The 16,221-nt window shown below is 37.1% G+C and overlaps 1 protein-coding gene across 3 annotated transcripts in view; it reads left to right on the top strand.

Moving 5' to 3' along the window:
• Positions 1–16,221, top strand: part of ZZZ3 (zinc finger ZZ-type containing 3) — a 115,331-nt gene that overhangs the window by 342 nt on the left and 98,768 nt on the right. The window contains exon 1 of one of the 3 annotated variants that reach the window (XM_064282139.1): positions 41–459. The exons of 1 other annotated variant lie outside the window; for it this stretch is intronic. The gene's annotated coding sequence lies outside the window, so the exon portion shown is untranslated. Of the gene's footprint in view, positions 1–40; positions 13,015–16,221 lie in introns of those variants that run through there. One more of the 3 variants, XM_023549464.2, reaches the window with a different exon arrangement.

Below are 16,221 nucleotides of genomic sequence, written 5' to 3'. Positions count from 1 at the left end.
GCGGGGAGGGTTCTTGAGAGGGTGACGGGCGCGCGCTTGCTCATTCGCGGCCACGTGACTGGTACGCACATAATCGGTGTCCACGTGACAGGCAAGGAGGCCGGCAGAGGCGGAGGGCTGCGGTGTGTGTTTAGAGTAACCGCGAGCACTGGGAAGTTTTAGGGTTCTTTGTTGCTTTTCTTCTCGATTAAGGGAATAGGATAATAAACATCAGGCAGTAAAACATTTCCTATACTTCCTATGTTTTGCACATTATCTAGTACGGTAATTAAAACACTTTCTAGTTTCTAAGTACTGATTTTCAGAACCGCCATGTTGGTTTTAGAGGAAACTCGCGAGATGCTACTGGGTTTGTATCGCGAGATCTCCAGATTCTCGCGGGTCCTTGTTGGCAGAAGCAGTTGTCCTGGATGGCGGAGCCTTGGGTTCCGGGGGCCTGAGACCCACAACTCTCACAAGGCAAGTTGTTAGGGAGGGGCTGAGGGCGAGTGCCTCTTCGTGCCGGGAGACGTGCTGTGTCAGCTTCCTCTAGCCTTGGAGGGAGTACAGTTACCCTATTGAGGCTACACGATTCTCCCCACCCACTGCGGGCGCTCTGCCACCTGCAGAAGCGTACGCTCCTCTCAGCCCGGGCTGCGTCTCCCCCGCCCGGTGGTAGTTCCACCCCCGTCCCACTCACTGGAAGTCCGGAGCAGTGATCGCGCAGACGTGATGATTCCATTGGATGCTGTTCCTCATCCTTTCAAACGTTCTTTTAGTTTTTTTCCTTGTTGCCGTTCTTTAAAGTACTCTAGATCTGTTAACATTCTGTCGTTTATTTTTGCTGCAGTACCTTTCTCCACGGGCCATTCTCAGAACACCTAAGACAGAATGCCTTCCACCTCTGGGCATTTATTCCCGTTTATATGGTCTTTGATAACTTCTTCATAATTGTAACTTTGTATTTACAACAACTTTTGGGCAGTATTTGGAGGGGTTTCTTATCTCTCTGACAGTAGTTGATGTCAGAATAAAATCGTTCTTTAATCTTTTTGACCGTGCCCGTTAACTTAAATTATCGGTAGAGTTTTGACTTCTGTGTTACTTTGATGTTTAGGAATGGTTATTTCATGTTGCATATATAAAGAAATAGTGGAATGTTTTAGGGCAAATTTTTAATTAAAAACAAAATGAGTTTTCATACACTTTGGTATTGAACTCAATTTTTCCTTAAACAAGGTTGACGTCAAATTTATTTTCTATTCTCCAGTGTCTTATAAAAAATGAAAGTATAACCTCTTTTCATATTCTTCAGCAGTGTGTAGATTCTGTTTAGTATTCAGAGTGGTGAGTTCATTATTAAACTGATCAGATAACTAGATAATCCACTCATAATTTTTTTAAACTACGAAAGTGTTATTTACGTTTACACTTAATAGAATATATAGTGTAAAAAGCACCTTACTGCAGTCTGACAAGTTCCCTTCTTCAGTCTTAAATCTCTGCTCCTAAGTAATCACTCTTAGCGGTTGTTGTGTATTATTCTAGATATTTTTCATATTTTAGTTTTCTTTATGAAAGGATAGGATAATGGAAAGGTGTTATATATTACCAAACATTACAAAAAAAAAAAAAAACCTAAACGTTGCCGTTGAGTGGAATCCGACTTATAGAGATTCAGACTCCTAGCGACCCTATAGGACAGAGTAAAACTGCCCCATAGAGTTTCTAAGGAGCTGCTGATGAATTTGAACTGCCCACCTTTTGTTAACAGCCAGGTGCTTAATCACTCTGCCACCAGGGCCCCACCACCACATTAGCAACCAATACAAATAGACTGTTTTTCTACTCAGTTAAATTTTTATTTAATGGCATATGCCTTTGTTTGGACTCATGCATGGTTAGGTAGAAAGTAAATTTTTTGTTTGCACAATTTTTTTCTGTTATAGTTTTGTGAAAATATCTCTAGCGATAGCATTATTATTTTTGTCAGAGATAATATAGTGTGCAGCAGTCTTTGTCATGCAAACCGCTTTTATACTTACTAATAAATACGCAAAAATAAAAGGACCATGTAAAATCATACATGTGAATATGACTCTTGGACTGCAACAAAATTTAACTTGTATGTTGGTAGCTTTGCACAAAAAGAAAGCTCTTGTAAAACAGAGTTTAAAGAAATAGTGTTTTATAACTTTTGAGTTTTGTATTTTTATGTTCACTCCTTTTATATTTATTTTTACGTTTAAATATTTGTTATGTTACTTAGGTTTAAAATTGTAACCCAGATATGCATATGAGTTTTTCAGAAGTTTAAAAGTTTATCAGCTTGAAGTAGTAGTTCTGACCATTCGAATTAGTGAACGCAACTGGAGAGATGTAGGTGTATCAGTAGTTAATACAAACATGTTGTGTGCCATTGAGTCGATTCTGACTCATAGGGATGCTTTATAAGAGTATAACTGCCCCAGGGTTTTCTAGGCAGTAACCTTTATGAGAGCATATTGCCAGGTCTTTTCTCCTGCAGAGCTGCTACCGGTGGGTTCGATTTGACTTTTTGGTTAGCAACCTAGTGCTTAATCATTGTGCCATCAGAGATCCTTAATACAAACATACTCAAAAGTTGGTAAGCAATTGTCATTTTGTGATTGTCCTTTTTTTGTATTTTTTTTTTTCCCAAAACTTATCAACAGTGTTACTTACCAGATCTGTCATGTTAAAAGTGTCCAATCTTTATGGAGAGTCTGATTGTCTGTTGTAACAGTATAAGTAGGAGTGTTGAAGAATAGAAGTGAGTATTGCTTGAGAGGTATGATGTAGGATAAGAGGTAAAGAAAACATAGGAGTGTATAGGTTGATACTGAAATGGACTTAAGAGAAGTTGCAGAGAAAAGAGAAATACAGAAGGCTTAAGGAGCCCTGGTGGCACAGTGGTTAAGTACTCAGCTGCTAACCAAAAGGTTGACAGTTCAAACCCACCAGCCCTTCCTCAGGAAAAAGATGTGGCAGTCTGCTTCCATAGTGATTACAGCCTTGGAAACCCTATGCGGCAGCTCTGCTCTGTAGGGTCACTGTGAGTTGGAATTTCCACCGAAATGGGTTTGGTTTGATTTGGTTTTGGTTAAGGAGTCTTGATGGTGGAATGGTTTAAGTGCCTGGCTGCTAACCGAAAAGTCAACTGTTCAAACCCACCAGTGGCTCCAGACTCACCAGAGGCTCCATGTAGAAAATACCTGGCAATCTGCTCTGTAAAGACTACGGCCTGGGAAACCCTGTGGGGCATTCTGCTCTGTCCTGTAGGGTTGCTATGAGTTAGAATCTACTCCATGGCACACAACAAAAGTGAAGCCAGAGCTATGTGTCCAAGAATAGACAGGCTTATGATGGTGGGAGGGCAACTTCAATTGACCAAAAATTAGAATCAGTACTTGAGTCAAATTTTTCCTTATTAAATAATTCCACCCCCCAAATTGCTTGATATTACCAGTCACAGAAGTTAGCAACTTTAGTTGAAACTTTGTGAATTCTTTATTTAGATAAAATTTTGTTGAATGCATTATTAGTATTTTTAGAAGTAGGAAATCCTGAAAATGACAAATAGTTCCAACATCACAATTCTGCAATGCCCTTTGCAAAGTGATTGACAGAGTTTAGCTTGGTTGGGTCTTTTGTAGTCCATATATGAATCTGATCAACCCATGAATCTGATCCATGCAATCATACATGTTCCTTACCCTTAGCATGTTTTTGGTAGTGAGTCTTGGGAATTACCAGTCTTTTCTGAACACTAAATTATTTGAGGGAGTTGGTAGAAATATACTGAGAAATCCAAGGAAGAGAAGATGTGTCTTATGTGGTTTGAGTCCACTTGAGTAAAACTGAAATAACCAAGAAATTTTATTTTCCTTGTACTCAATTATTATAGCCATAGAAGTGATTTATGAGAGCTAATGAGCTTCATTAATCAGGAAATTAGTATCAGTGGTAATAACAGTACTGATTTGTTCTCACTTAGATTGTTTTTCTTAAGGTCTGTTATAATGCTAATTTCTGTAGACTTCTAACTTTGTAAACTATACAGTGCAATACTTACAAATCATATGAAGAATATGTATTTTATTTCATACCTCTACTTGAATCAGTGTTCAAGAGTGATTACAGTAAATTATTTGACCAGAAATATCAATGAAACATAGATCTTTTAGTAAAGAGAAATGTGTACCTACATTGCAGGTGCTTAAAAAATATGTATAATAACTTGAAAATTCATTTTGAAGTTGTCTGTGAGAAATGTTTGCTAGAAGAAAGACACTGATTTTTTTAAAGCAGTGTTTAATACATATGTGGTATAACTCAATGCCATCAAGTTGTTTCTGACTCATAGTAACCTCGTAGAACAGAGTAGAACTGCCCCATAGGGTTTCCAAGGAGCAGGTGGTGGATTTGAACTGCCGACCTTTTGGTTAGCAGTTGAGCTCTTAATCACTGAGCCACCAGGGCTCCTAGATATGTGGTATAGACTGGTGCAAATTTATGTAATCAATATTCAATAACCACTGTGATTATACTTTAAAAAACACTACCAATAAATATTCCCGAAGTGCTGAGTCTTGAATTCTAAAGCCATGAAGGTATGGACTTTGTTGTTTTGTTTTAACTTGTCCTTCTTGCCTCTTCTCATTTTTCTCTTTAGCGTTTGTTTCTCATTCATACAGATAATTTTTTTTTTGTCAGAGACAAGTTGAGTAACTTTCCCTGTAGAGAATATCACTTTGTGATTAATCAAATCATTCAGTTATTGTTACTTTTTTTTAAATTAACTCTAGTGTATGTATAAGTTAGAGCCAGTATTTCAACTAACGTTTATTGAGTGCTAGTGACCTCAGCTGTTCAAAACATAGCAGGGATCCTGGACATAAAAAGGCCTCTGAGCCATTAATAATAAGTACAATAATCCTGTGGCCTTTATTTAGAATCTACTAATTTGGGAAACCTTGGTGGCGTAGTGGTTAAGAGTTCAGCTGCTAATCCAAAAGGTCAGCAGTTCAAACCCACCAAGCGCTCCTTGGAAACCCTATGGAGGAGGTTCTACTCTCCTCTAGGGTCACCATAAGTTGAAATCAACTTGTTGGCAGTGGGTTTGGTTTTTTGAATTGGAGTCAATTAACTTTAAATTTTACAGCCCCAACAGGGTTGGTTATCTGATTTCTTAGCCCATGGAAAATCTACAGGGTTAGCCCCTGGAGTTAGGCACACTGACAGTTGAAGTGTTGTGTCATTTCAAGGAAAAAGGAAAAACTATTTTTAAAAAATAGGTAAACTATAGAACACTAGTGTTTTAAGGCCATTATATACATCTGTGGAAACCCTGGTCGTGTAGTGGTTAAGAGCTACGGCTGTTCAGATCCATCAGGTGCTCCTTGGAAACCCTATGGGGCAGTTCTGCTCTGTCCTATAGGGTGCTATGAGCCAGAATCGACTTGATGGCAACGGATTTGGTTTTTGGGTTTATATAGATACATGCAGTCCTATAATCATTCACCTTCTGAAGGAATCAGAATATTATAGTGTAGTACATTAATGTGTCACAGTGATAACTTTAATCATAAATAAAATTTTATTGTACATACTGTGTTTAAGAAAGTAGGAAATTGTGTTTTTTGAAAAGATTGTTATGAAAGTGAACATTTTCAAAGTTTTGTTAATGTGATAAGTTTCAGTTTTCTGGAAAATTCACATGTAGAACTCTTTGATGACTCCGAATAAATATGGTGCTATTTTGTATGGAATTTTCCTTGTTAAATTTTATTGCATTTATCGATCTATCTATGTCTGTGTGTCTCTCTTTCACCTATCTAATATTTCAGGGGATTATCTTCCAGACAAGGCTCTATTACGTTTAATATGTGATATCAGTAATGAGCAATTTCCTAAAGACTGGCTGATTTGCTAATGAAGGAATTTTCAAAGCAGGTAATTGGAATCAGTTATGTATGATTCCATGCGATTCAGCTCTATACTCTAGAACCCTGATATTGAGTCTCTATGCTTAGTACAGCCAAGTGTCTTGAGGTAAGAAATGTTAAATTTTGAAGTAGATTTTTTTTCTGCTTTGCCTACTTTCTCAGGCTTTCTTAGTATGGTAATTCAAACCTTACTCTTCTTTAGTGATAGGGTGGTGGTAGGTAGTGTTGACTGAAGTATGAAATGTGTGTGTATGTTTTAATGATTTTAAAGGCTAGCCTGAGGACTTTAAATCTTGGGAATAAATATGACCATTATTAGCGTTTTGATATTTTTTTGATCATTTAAAAATGTATCATTTACATAACTAGATAATACATATCTGTTTTCATGTCTTGCTTTTTTTTTTTATCCGTTAGGTAACACTGTCGCATTCTTACAGTGAGTCTTCATAACCATCTTTACGAATGGTTATACAATGTTTCATGTGGCAGATGTATCATATTATCCCTTGTTCTAATTTTTTACATATAAACAGTGTAAAGAATGTATTTACAGATGAGACATTTTTTGTATCTAGTATTATCTCTTCAGTATATTGCCAGAAATGACGTTCAGGAACATTTTAAAAACCCTTAAAACATTGCCATGCAGTGGATATTGGTGAGGGTTGTACAAGATTATTAACGTAATTGGTATCACTAAATGAAACCCTGGTGGCCTAGGGGTTAAGTGCTGTGGCTGCTAACAAAAAGGTCAGCAGTTCCAAACCACCAGGTGCTCCATGGGGCAGTTTTACTCTGTCCTGTAGGGCTGCTATGAGTCAAAATTGACTAGATGGCAATGGGTTTAAATTGTACATGTGAAAAGCATTGAGTTGGTAAATGTCGTATTATATGTATTTTTACAACAATAAAAAGACTGGGGGGAGAAAACATTGCTGCAGTATTTATCAAAAGGGATCAGTGGGTCTTGCTTCATACCTCACCAACTTTAAATATTATAACGGCTGTTAATTTCTTAAGGTGTAAGACATATTGTATCACTTTATTTCTTTGATGGCTACTGATGTGAAACATGCTTAATGTATTTCTCTTGTGGATTTTTAAGATATAAATTAAAAATTAATGTAATCAAACTTCATCTTCTAATTTTGTTCTACTCTCAATCTGAGAAATTCTTCAGAAATGTAATGAATAAACACTATTAAATCTATTAAGTAATCCTTTATTTTCCCATTGGTTTAACATGCTTCATTTTTACATTTTGAATGTTTTGTTTAATTTTATCCCAAACTTTAAAAAGTATTAGTATTGTTCTTTAGATGATTCTTAACACACGTTTAGTGTCTTCGCCTTGATTTTCTTTTTACTGCGGTGTTTGTTTTCTTACTGATTTTTTTTATTGTGATGAAAATACAATGTAAATGCCATTTTAACCATTTTCGAGTGTACATTTTAATGGCATTAATCATACAGTGTTGTGCAACCAACGTAACTTTTTTCCAAAACATTTTTGTCATCCAAACAGAAACTACCTATTAGTTACTTCATATCCGCCCACCTAGCCATGATAACCACTAATCTTTTTATGTCTATGCATTTGTCTGTTGTAGGTATTTCATTTAAGTGGGATCATGTGGGAGAAAGATGTGGCAGTCTGTGCAAAGAAGCCTTATGGGGCAGTTCTGCTATGTCCCATAGGGTCGCTGTGAGTGGAAATGGACTTGACCGCTATGGGTTTGGCTTTTGGTTTTAGGTTAGGGCTTCAAACTGGTTCAGCCTACAAAATCAAATCGAAACGGACCTGAATTTTTAAAATTTAGGTGAAGTGAAAGGGTAACTGGAACAGGAAGAATTACAGGTTGAAGCCCTGGAATGGGAGACTTGGAAGAGGCGTAGTGAACCTTTTCGGGAGCCTGATGCGGGAAAGTGGACTACTGCCAGGACTGGGGAGAGTGACACATACTCAAAGCAGTGCGGTCAGCCGCCATCTTTGAACGGGGCACAGCTGTTTCTGACTCTGCCGATCCAGAGATTTGGTTGCTATGCAATGCGCGCTGCCCTTATTTTCTAAGTAGGAGATTAAGTTTCTAGCAGGGCTTTGACCTGTAATTTTTCCTGTTCTGGTTATTGTTCGGTTCACTCAGCTTCAAAGTGTGTGCCCATTCGGGTTTTGCTTCATTGTCCGTGACTGAACAGGACAAAACTGGTTCGAAACCCTGTTTTTGGAAGGTGTATCCATGTAGTAGTGTGTACTACAATTTCATTCCTTTTTATGGTGGAATGATATTCCATTGTATGAGTATACTACATTTTGTTTATCCATTAATTTTTGATGGACAGTTGGGTTGTTTCTACCTTTTGGCTACTGTGAGTAATTCTACAGTGAACATTAATGTTCAGGTATCTTTTTGAATCCCTGCTTTGAATTCTTTGCGTTATAAACCCAGGAGTGGAATTTCTGGGTCGTAAGGTAATTCTGTGTTTAACTTTTTGAGGAACCACCAAATTCTTACTGATTTTAAGAGCACTTTATAAATTGAGGACAATAAAGCTCATTTTTTACAACACTGTGTTATAATTTCATTTTAGCCAAAATTTGAATTTTTTCCCCATACTCCAGAATTTAGTAGCATTGAATTACATAATTTCTCCTTTTTTGAGCAGAGACAAAATACGAAACTATTTAAAACTACCGTACTAGAGGTTATAAACAGAAAGATTACTTTGGTACATTTTGTAGAATTAGATCAATTAACTTCCAAGATCAAAAGTTTAGGATGTGTGCTTAAAGTATTTCCTTTTTAAAACGGCAGTATACAATTTGACATCATATGCCTGTAATATATTTAATGAAAACGTGCTAATTAGCAGTTGTAGGAATCAAGTTACAACATCACAGTATTTCTTCAGATGTTAAGAATTGGACATCTTAATGCACTAAGAGTACATTTACTGCAAGTTAATCATGCATAATGTAAGAAGTTCCAGGTAAGCAGTAGTGAGGACATCTGTGCCACAGGCAGCGTTTTGAATATTGAAAGTTCTTACTGTTTATAGTGCTGTGGGTTTTTTTCTTTATGACATAATTTTTCAAGATCTTAAAATAATTGGAAAAAAGGTATTTGCATTTGCTTGCATTTTAAAACAGCGATGGCCCCCAATGATTATTTTATTATATAATTACTTTAGCATACCATATTGTTAGCAGGTTGGTGTGGTTACATTAATGCTGGGGAGAAAAGTCAAATTAAGTAATTTGGTCAATGTGAAGCCATAATAGATAATTTGAAAATGTCTGTGTCCTGTGTTTGAGGATCACATAAGAGAATTGCAGATGAGGAACTTGACGTGATGAAATTTCCTTTGATTTTTGGGTGGGATGAGATTTAAAGGGATTAGAACATAATTTATACCTTCTATTTCTTCCTGAGTCCTGTTTCCCCTTGAGGGGTGAGTTGATTTTGAGAAATAATCACTGAAGTGGTTCAGGAAATGGGAGTTGCAAATGGTGTTCTAGCACTATTTACCCCCTTCCTAGTTATTTTTTTATTGGCCAGAAATTCAAGGAAAATAGATCTTGCGTTTCTTATACACTTCTGCCATTAGAAAGCAAATTTATTAGTTTCATAAAGTATAATAATGCTTTTTGGTTGGCTTGACAGTGTTATAAAGGAAGTTACTAAGGCTACTTCTCTTGAAAAAGGTACGTGTCAGATGTAAGATTTATCTACTGATAGCCCTTGAGGAACCCTCTTATAATCCTCTGTATTAACTCTCCACTTGCCATCTCCAAATCTGTAATTCTTATCTGAACCGTCTTCACTAAATATAAACATTGTTAGGTTGTTTTTGCAGTAGTGTGTTTTAGTTTTTCTGAGAGAGAAACTGCCTTTTTTTTCCTTTTTTTTAAAAAATGTAAACGTGATTAAAGTATAATACACAGAGAAAGTACTCCTAAGTGTAAAGCTCAGTGAATTTTTTACAATGGGAACACAGCTGTGTAGCCAGCACTCAGAAGCAGAACATAATCAGAACCCCAGAAACTCCCTTGTGTCCTATTCTGGTCGCTAAACCTCCTTCCCCCGCAAAGGGAAACCACTATTATGATTTGTGATACTATAGATTAATTTTGTCTGTTTTTGAACATAGAGTCATAGAGTGTATATTTTTTGTTGTCTGCTTTTTTTTGCCCAACATTAAGTTTTTGAGATTTATCCATGTTATTGCATCTTCACCCTTTTTGATCAGAGTAACCTGAGAAACTCTAGAACTCAATTTAACTTATACCTGAAGGGGTTGGCAGTTTTTTCTCATGGCATTCATATTTTCCAAGAACTCTGTCTTACTTTCCTAGGGCTGCCATAACAAAATACCGGAAAGTGATGGCTTTGAAGAACAGAAATTATTTTCTCACAGTTCTGGAGGCCAGAAGTCCCAGTCCAGGGATATGCACGCTTTCTGTCTGCTCTATGGGAAGATCTTTCCTTATTGGTCGCTTGGAGCGATTCTTGGCTTGGAGGTGTATCTTCACAAGCTGTCTTTCCCTTGTGTGAGTCTGCTTCCCTGTCCTTAAGTTTTATGAAACACCACTCAGAAGGGATTAGAATTGGGACCTACCCAAATCCAGGATATTAATTTATAACAAATGTAAAACTCTGTTTCCCCAAATAAGGTCACATTCACAGGTACAGGGGTTAGGATTTCAGCATATCTTTTTTGCAGACAAGATTAAATTCATAACCAACACCTAGGAGGGGACATCAAAGAAAAGTCTTTTTTGCTTTCAGACTGGGTTGTAGACCCTCTTTGTGTTTTATGCTATTTGGGCAAACAGTATGCTTTTAATTTGTCATTGATGGCCTACAATAGTAATTTTGCATTTCTTTTTCCCGTTTAAAAATTTTGTTTGAAAAGTTTGGTACAACATTCTTGACCTGCTGATAGCTTTCTGGACTTTTGTCCTGTGACCTGGCAACTTTCTTTTCACTCTCTGAATTCCTCAAGCAGTGATTCCCATTCTCGTTTTTATGATACCTTGTGGTATACTGTTTTTTCCGAGTATGTGGTGAATCACCTCCCCTCCCCATAAAAAAGCCCCAATTTAAGTTTAAGCCATTTTACTTTAAAATATTTTTATTTATGAACAGTACAACATTGTGGCAGATTATAAAATTAAATGATAGACAACTAAAAAATTGAGAAAAGCAAAAGAGCCTTACCTAGTAACCCCTTTCAGTTTACTTAAAGTGTAACTGTAACTGCAACTTTGTTGCCAGGAATTCTTTTGTATGTTCTTTTCTAGCCCTCTCATTTCACTTTTTTATTTCTAAAACAGATTTATTACTGTGTTCCTGTACATAATTTTTCTTTTGGCTATGGTTAGCCTGTCTGATACATTTAATTTCTTTTATAAACTAATTTTGGTTACTTTCAGTCATTAATTGTTAGAGCTAGTTGTTGAAGTTATAAATTTTGTTCAAGAATGAATTAAGAGTAACGCATACCTAAACTTTGGATTCTAGTTGTCTTTTATTTGTTGAACTTTTGTGGCACATTTCCTTCCGTGGTTAGTAGAATTGAAGCAAGGAAATTGTGATTCAGTTATAGCTATAAGGTAGTGATTATCAAACTTCAGCATACATCATAATCGCCTGGAAGGTGTTTTTTAATTTTTTATTTCTTATATAGATTGCTGGGTCCCACCCACTCCTAGAGTTTCAGATTTAGTAGATGAGGGAACCACACGCTGAGAACCATACTAGGGTATAGTACGGGCACCTGCATTCAAAACAAATCCACAGGTGGTTCTGATGTATATCCTAATTGGGAACCATTGATCAGCAGTTGTCAAAGTATGGTTCTGGGAATAGCAGCAACTTGTTACAAATACAAATTCTCTCAAACTCAGGAGGTGGAATCCATAAATCTGTATTAAACTAGCCCTGCAGGTGATCCTGAACCCAAAAAATCAAACTCATTGCCGTCGAGTCGATCCTGACTCATAGCAACACTTTAGGACAGAGTGGAGCTGGCGCATAGACTTTCCAAGGAGCTTCCTGTGGATTTGAACCGCCGACCTTTTCGTTAGCAGCCCAGCTCTTAACTGCTGGGCCACCAGGGGACTCCCAGGTGATTCTGGTGCTGCTAAAGTTTGAGAAACGCTGCTTTGAGGAGATCAGGATCCCTGGTGGCACAGTGGTTAAAGTGCTCAACTACTAACTGAAAGGCTGTTTCGAACTCACCAGCCGCTCTGTGGGAGAAAGATGTGGCAGTCAGCTTCCTTAAAGATTGACAGCCTTGGAAACCCTATGGGGCAGTTCTGCTCTGTCCTGTAGGGTTACTGTGAGTTGGAATCAACTTCAAAGCAGTGGCTGTGGTATTTGGTTTTGGCCTCTAGATCTTTGTAACTCAAAAGTGTGGTTCCTTGACACCTGTTTGGGAGGTTGTTAGAAATGCAAATCTAGGCCCCTTCCATACCTACTGAATCAACAGTCTCGTTTTAACTAGATTCCTAGCCAGTTCGAATGCATATTGAAGAGTGAGAAAGAGCGTTCTAGATGATTTTATTTTAACTTTATTGAAGTTTTAGTAGTAATTAAAATTTACGAAACATTTGCTTTGTGCTAGGCATATAGGGTCACTATGATACAGAACCTACTGGATGACACCTAACAACAACAGGCATATGCTAAATACTTACATTCATTATCACCTGATCCTTACAACATCCTTATAAGGGGGTTACCGTTATCCTCATTTTACAAATGAGCAAATTGAAGCAGAAGGTTAAGTATCGTTCGCAGTGTTAATGTAGATCCTAAATTCAGAGCTTGGGATTTAAACCTAAACGCTCAAAGTGCTTTTGGAGCTTGAGGTGCTATCCTCGGGAGTATTTGTGTGTGTGTATCCTTCCTTGCTGTTCCAGCACTGTAGTACAGATTGTATTTTAATGAATTATTTGTATCACATTTTATAATTCTATTTGAATTTTCTTCCAGGTCTTATATTCAAGGACTATTTTTGCCAAAATAATGTGTTTTGGATACCAGAACAATCAGAACTGAAGGTAGCTGACTTTGACTTTTAAAAATAGAATTCTTTAAATTTATTCATCAAGATCTTGTCGTTCTAGACTCTTTGTTGTTTTATGTGTTTTATTTTGGTGTGTAATTTAATGCGAGGCGGCTTTTACAGATTAGTATTTCAGATAAAACTTTACACAGTGATAAATGTCACATGTTCAAGGACTGTATTTGTTTATTAAAGTGGACTACAGTGCAGTTCAGTACCTAGAGGCACTGATGAGCTAAAATTATGTTTTAGGATTCAAGTAAGACATGCAGGCTTACGGAATAATAAATGTTGGTGTTAATTTCAAGGGAGTAATATAAGGAAGGTGTCTTAGTTTCTTAGCGCTCCTATAACAAATACCACAAATGGGTGGCATTAAAGAACAGAAAAAAAATTTTTTTTTCCTCACAGTTTAGGAGGCTAAACCAAAAAAAAAGCCAAACCCATTGCAGTCAAGTCGATTCTGACTCATAGTGACTCTATAGAACAGAGTAGAACTGCCTAATGGGGTTCCCAAAGCTGTAAATCTTTATGGAAGCAGACTGCCACATCTTTCTTCAGCCGTACGGCTGGTGGGGTTGAACTGCCTACCTTTTGGTTCGCAGCCGAGTGCTTTAACCACTGTGCCACCAGGGGTCTTTACAGTGACTATACCACTTTACGATCGTAACAGCAGGGAATGAGGGTTCCTGTTTCTTCACATCCTTGCCAACACCCGTTTTCTGTTTTTCTGATCATAGTCAACCCAGCGAACGTGAAGTGCTATCTCAATATGGCTTTGATTTGTGTTACCTTACTAATGACCCAGTTTCCTCATATACATGCGAAAGCTGAGGAATGAAAAAGGAAGATGGAAGAAGAATTAACATATTTGAATTGTGGTGATAGGAAAGAATATTGAATGTATCGTGGACTGCCAGAAGAAAGAACAAATCACTTTTAGAGGAAGTACAGCCAGAATGCTTCTTAGAAGCAAGGATGGCAAGACCACTTCTTGCTAACCCTTTCAAGACCGTTAGGAATTAAGATATCCCACCCATTTGTTATGCCTCCTGATTTTAATGTGTTTAGCATCAAGGAGGGAACCTTTTGAAATGTGTGAAACTCAAGAACCCTGAGCTGGAGCCTCATTTTTTGTGTAGACTGAGCATTGTCTTAGGTGATGCCTCCTAGATGTGTGAATTTTCTAAACTTTTGACAGGTTTGCCTTTGTTTCTGTGAGTTAAGCTTCCTCATTATGTTTCCCAGTTACTATATTCTTATGAGAGTATACTTATTGTGAGAATAAGCTATTGCCAGCCTTCAGTCATAGTGGCCATTTTCTCCTTGACGCTATTCATTGTTTCCAGGTGTTACCAGCTCCCTGCTTTTCTAGCTTCTGAACAGTAAATAATGTTTGAAATAAGAAATAATGCATTGCAGTCGTACTTTTCAAGAGATTGGAACTCCTGTAAGTTGTTCTTACTCTACATTCAATCTTAGGGCCCAGTCATTGCTTCCATATGTAGCAGGTGGAATGCACAACGGTAAGCAGTTCCACAGTATTCCAGGGCAGCTGTTTCTGCTTCTTAGCTGTTAGTACTGCTTTTGTCATAATGAAGAATACCTAGTAGTGGTAATTTTCCTGAGATTCAAATTCCTTTAGTTTTATTGATTTGACCTGTCAGTACTGCTTTTGCGGTAATGGAAAATACATTGCAGTGGTCATTTTCCCATGGCTGTAAATCTTTACTGGAGTAGAAAGCCATACCTTTCTCCCCTCAAAGTGTCCTGTAGGGTTGGTATGATTAGGAACTGGCTTAATGGCAATGAATTTTGAAATCCTTATCAGCTGTAAATTTCCTTCTGAGCACTGCTTTTGCTGTGTCCTGGAAGTTTTGATATGTTGTGTTTTCATTTTCATTCAACTCTTAAGTATTTTCTGATATGTCTTTTGATGTTTTTCATTGACCTTTTGGTTGATACTGTGTTATTTAATATCTGTATATTTGTATATTTTCCAGTTTTAGTAGTTTGTAATTTCACAACATTGTGGTTGGAGAAAATACTTCATATTATTTCAGTCATTTAAAATTTATTGAGATTTGCTTTGTGACCTAATATGTGGTCTGTTCTGGAGAATGATCCCTGTACACTAGAGAAAAATGTATATTGTACTGTTCTTGGATGTAATGTTCGATATATGTCTGCTAAGTCTAGTTGGTTTATAATGTTGTTCAGGTCCTCTCTTTCCTAATTGATCTTTCTAGATGTTCTGTCCATTATTGAGAGTCTTGTGTTGAAGTCTCCAAATATCATCATAAGAACTATTTTTCCCTTCACTTCTTTGCGTGTTCGCTTTGTGTGTTTAGGTGCTGTGATGTTACTAAAAAAACCAAACCATGGTGACCCCAAATGGAGCAGAGTAGAACTGTGCTCCATAGGTTTTCAATGGCTAATTTTTTAGAAGTAGATTGCCAGGTCTTTCCTCTGAGGTACCTCTGGGTGGACCTTTTGGTTAGCAGCCAAGAACTTTAATCATTTGCAGCGCCCTAGGACTTTTCTCTGATGTTAAGTCCATACATAAGCATAATAGTTATATCTTCTTGATGAATTGACCCTTTTATCATTATATAAAACCCTTTGTCTCTTATAACAGATTTTTATTTTAAGGCCATTTCGTCTGCCACCTCTACTCTTTTTGGTTACTATTTACATAGGATATTTTTATGCATCCTTTAACTTTCAGCGTATTTGTGTCCTTGGGCCTAAGATGTGTCTTTTGTCAATGGCATATAGCTGGACTGTGTCTTTTAATCCATTCTTCTGCTTTCTGACTTTTGATTGAGCGTTCAGTCTGTTTACATTCTGTATAATTACCAGGAAGGAAGGACTTTGTTCTTCCATCTTATTTGTTTTTGTGTGTCTTAACACCTTTTTTTTTTGTGTGTATTATTATCCCTAATGCTACAAACTTCTGTGTTTTGTTACTTTTTTTGTAGTGAGCCATTTGGGATCCTTTCTCCTTTCCTTTTGTGTGTGTTTTTTAGGTATTTTCTTTGTGGTTACCATGAATATTACATTTAACATCTTGCGTTTATAACAACCCGGATTAAATTGATACCAGCTTAAGTTCAGTGACATACAAAAACTCTATAGCCATATGGTCCTTCCACCCCTGTTTATGTTGTTATCATTAATTACATCTTTGTCAGTCATGTGC

The sequence above is a fragment of the Loxodonta africana genome, chromosome 3 (genome assembly GCF_030014295.1).
Source record: "Loxodonta africana isolate mLoxAfr1 chromosome 3, mLoxAfr1.hap2, whole genome shotgun sequence".
Classification (NCBI taxonomy): Eukaryota; Metazoa; Chordata; class Mammalia; order Proboscidea; family Elephantidae; genus Loxodonta; species Loxodonta africana.
This window is presented reverse-complemented; position numbering and strand designations above follow the sequence as displayed.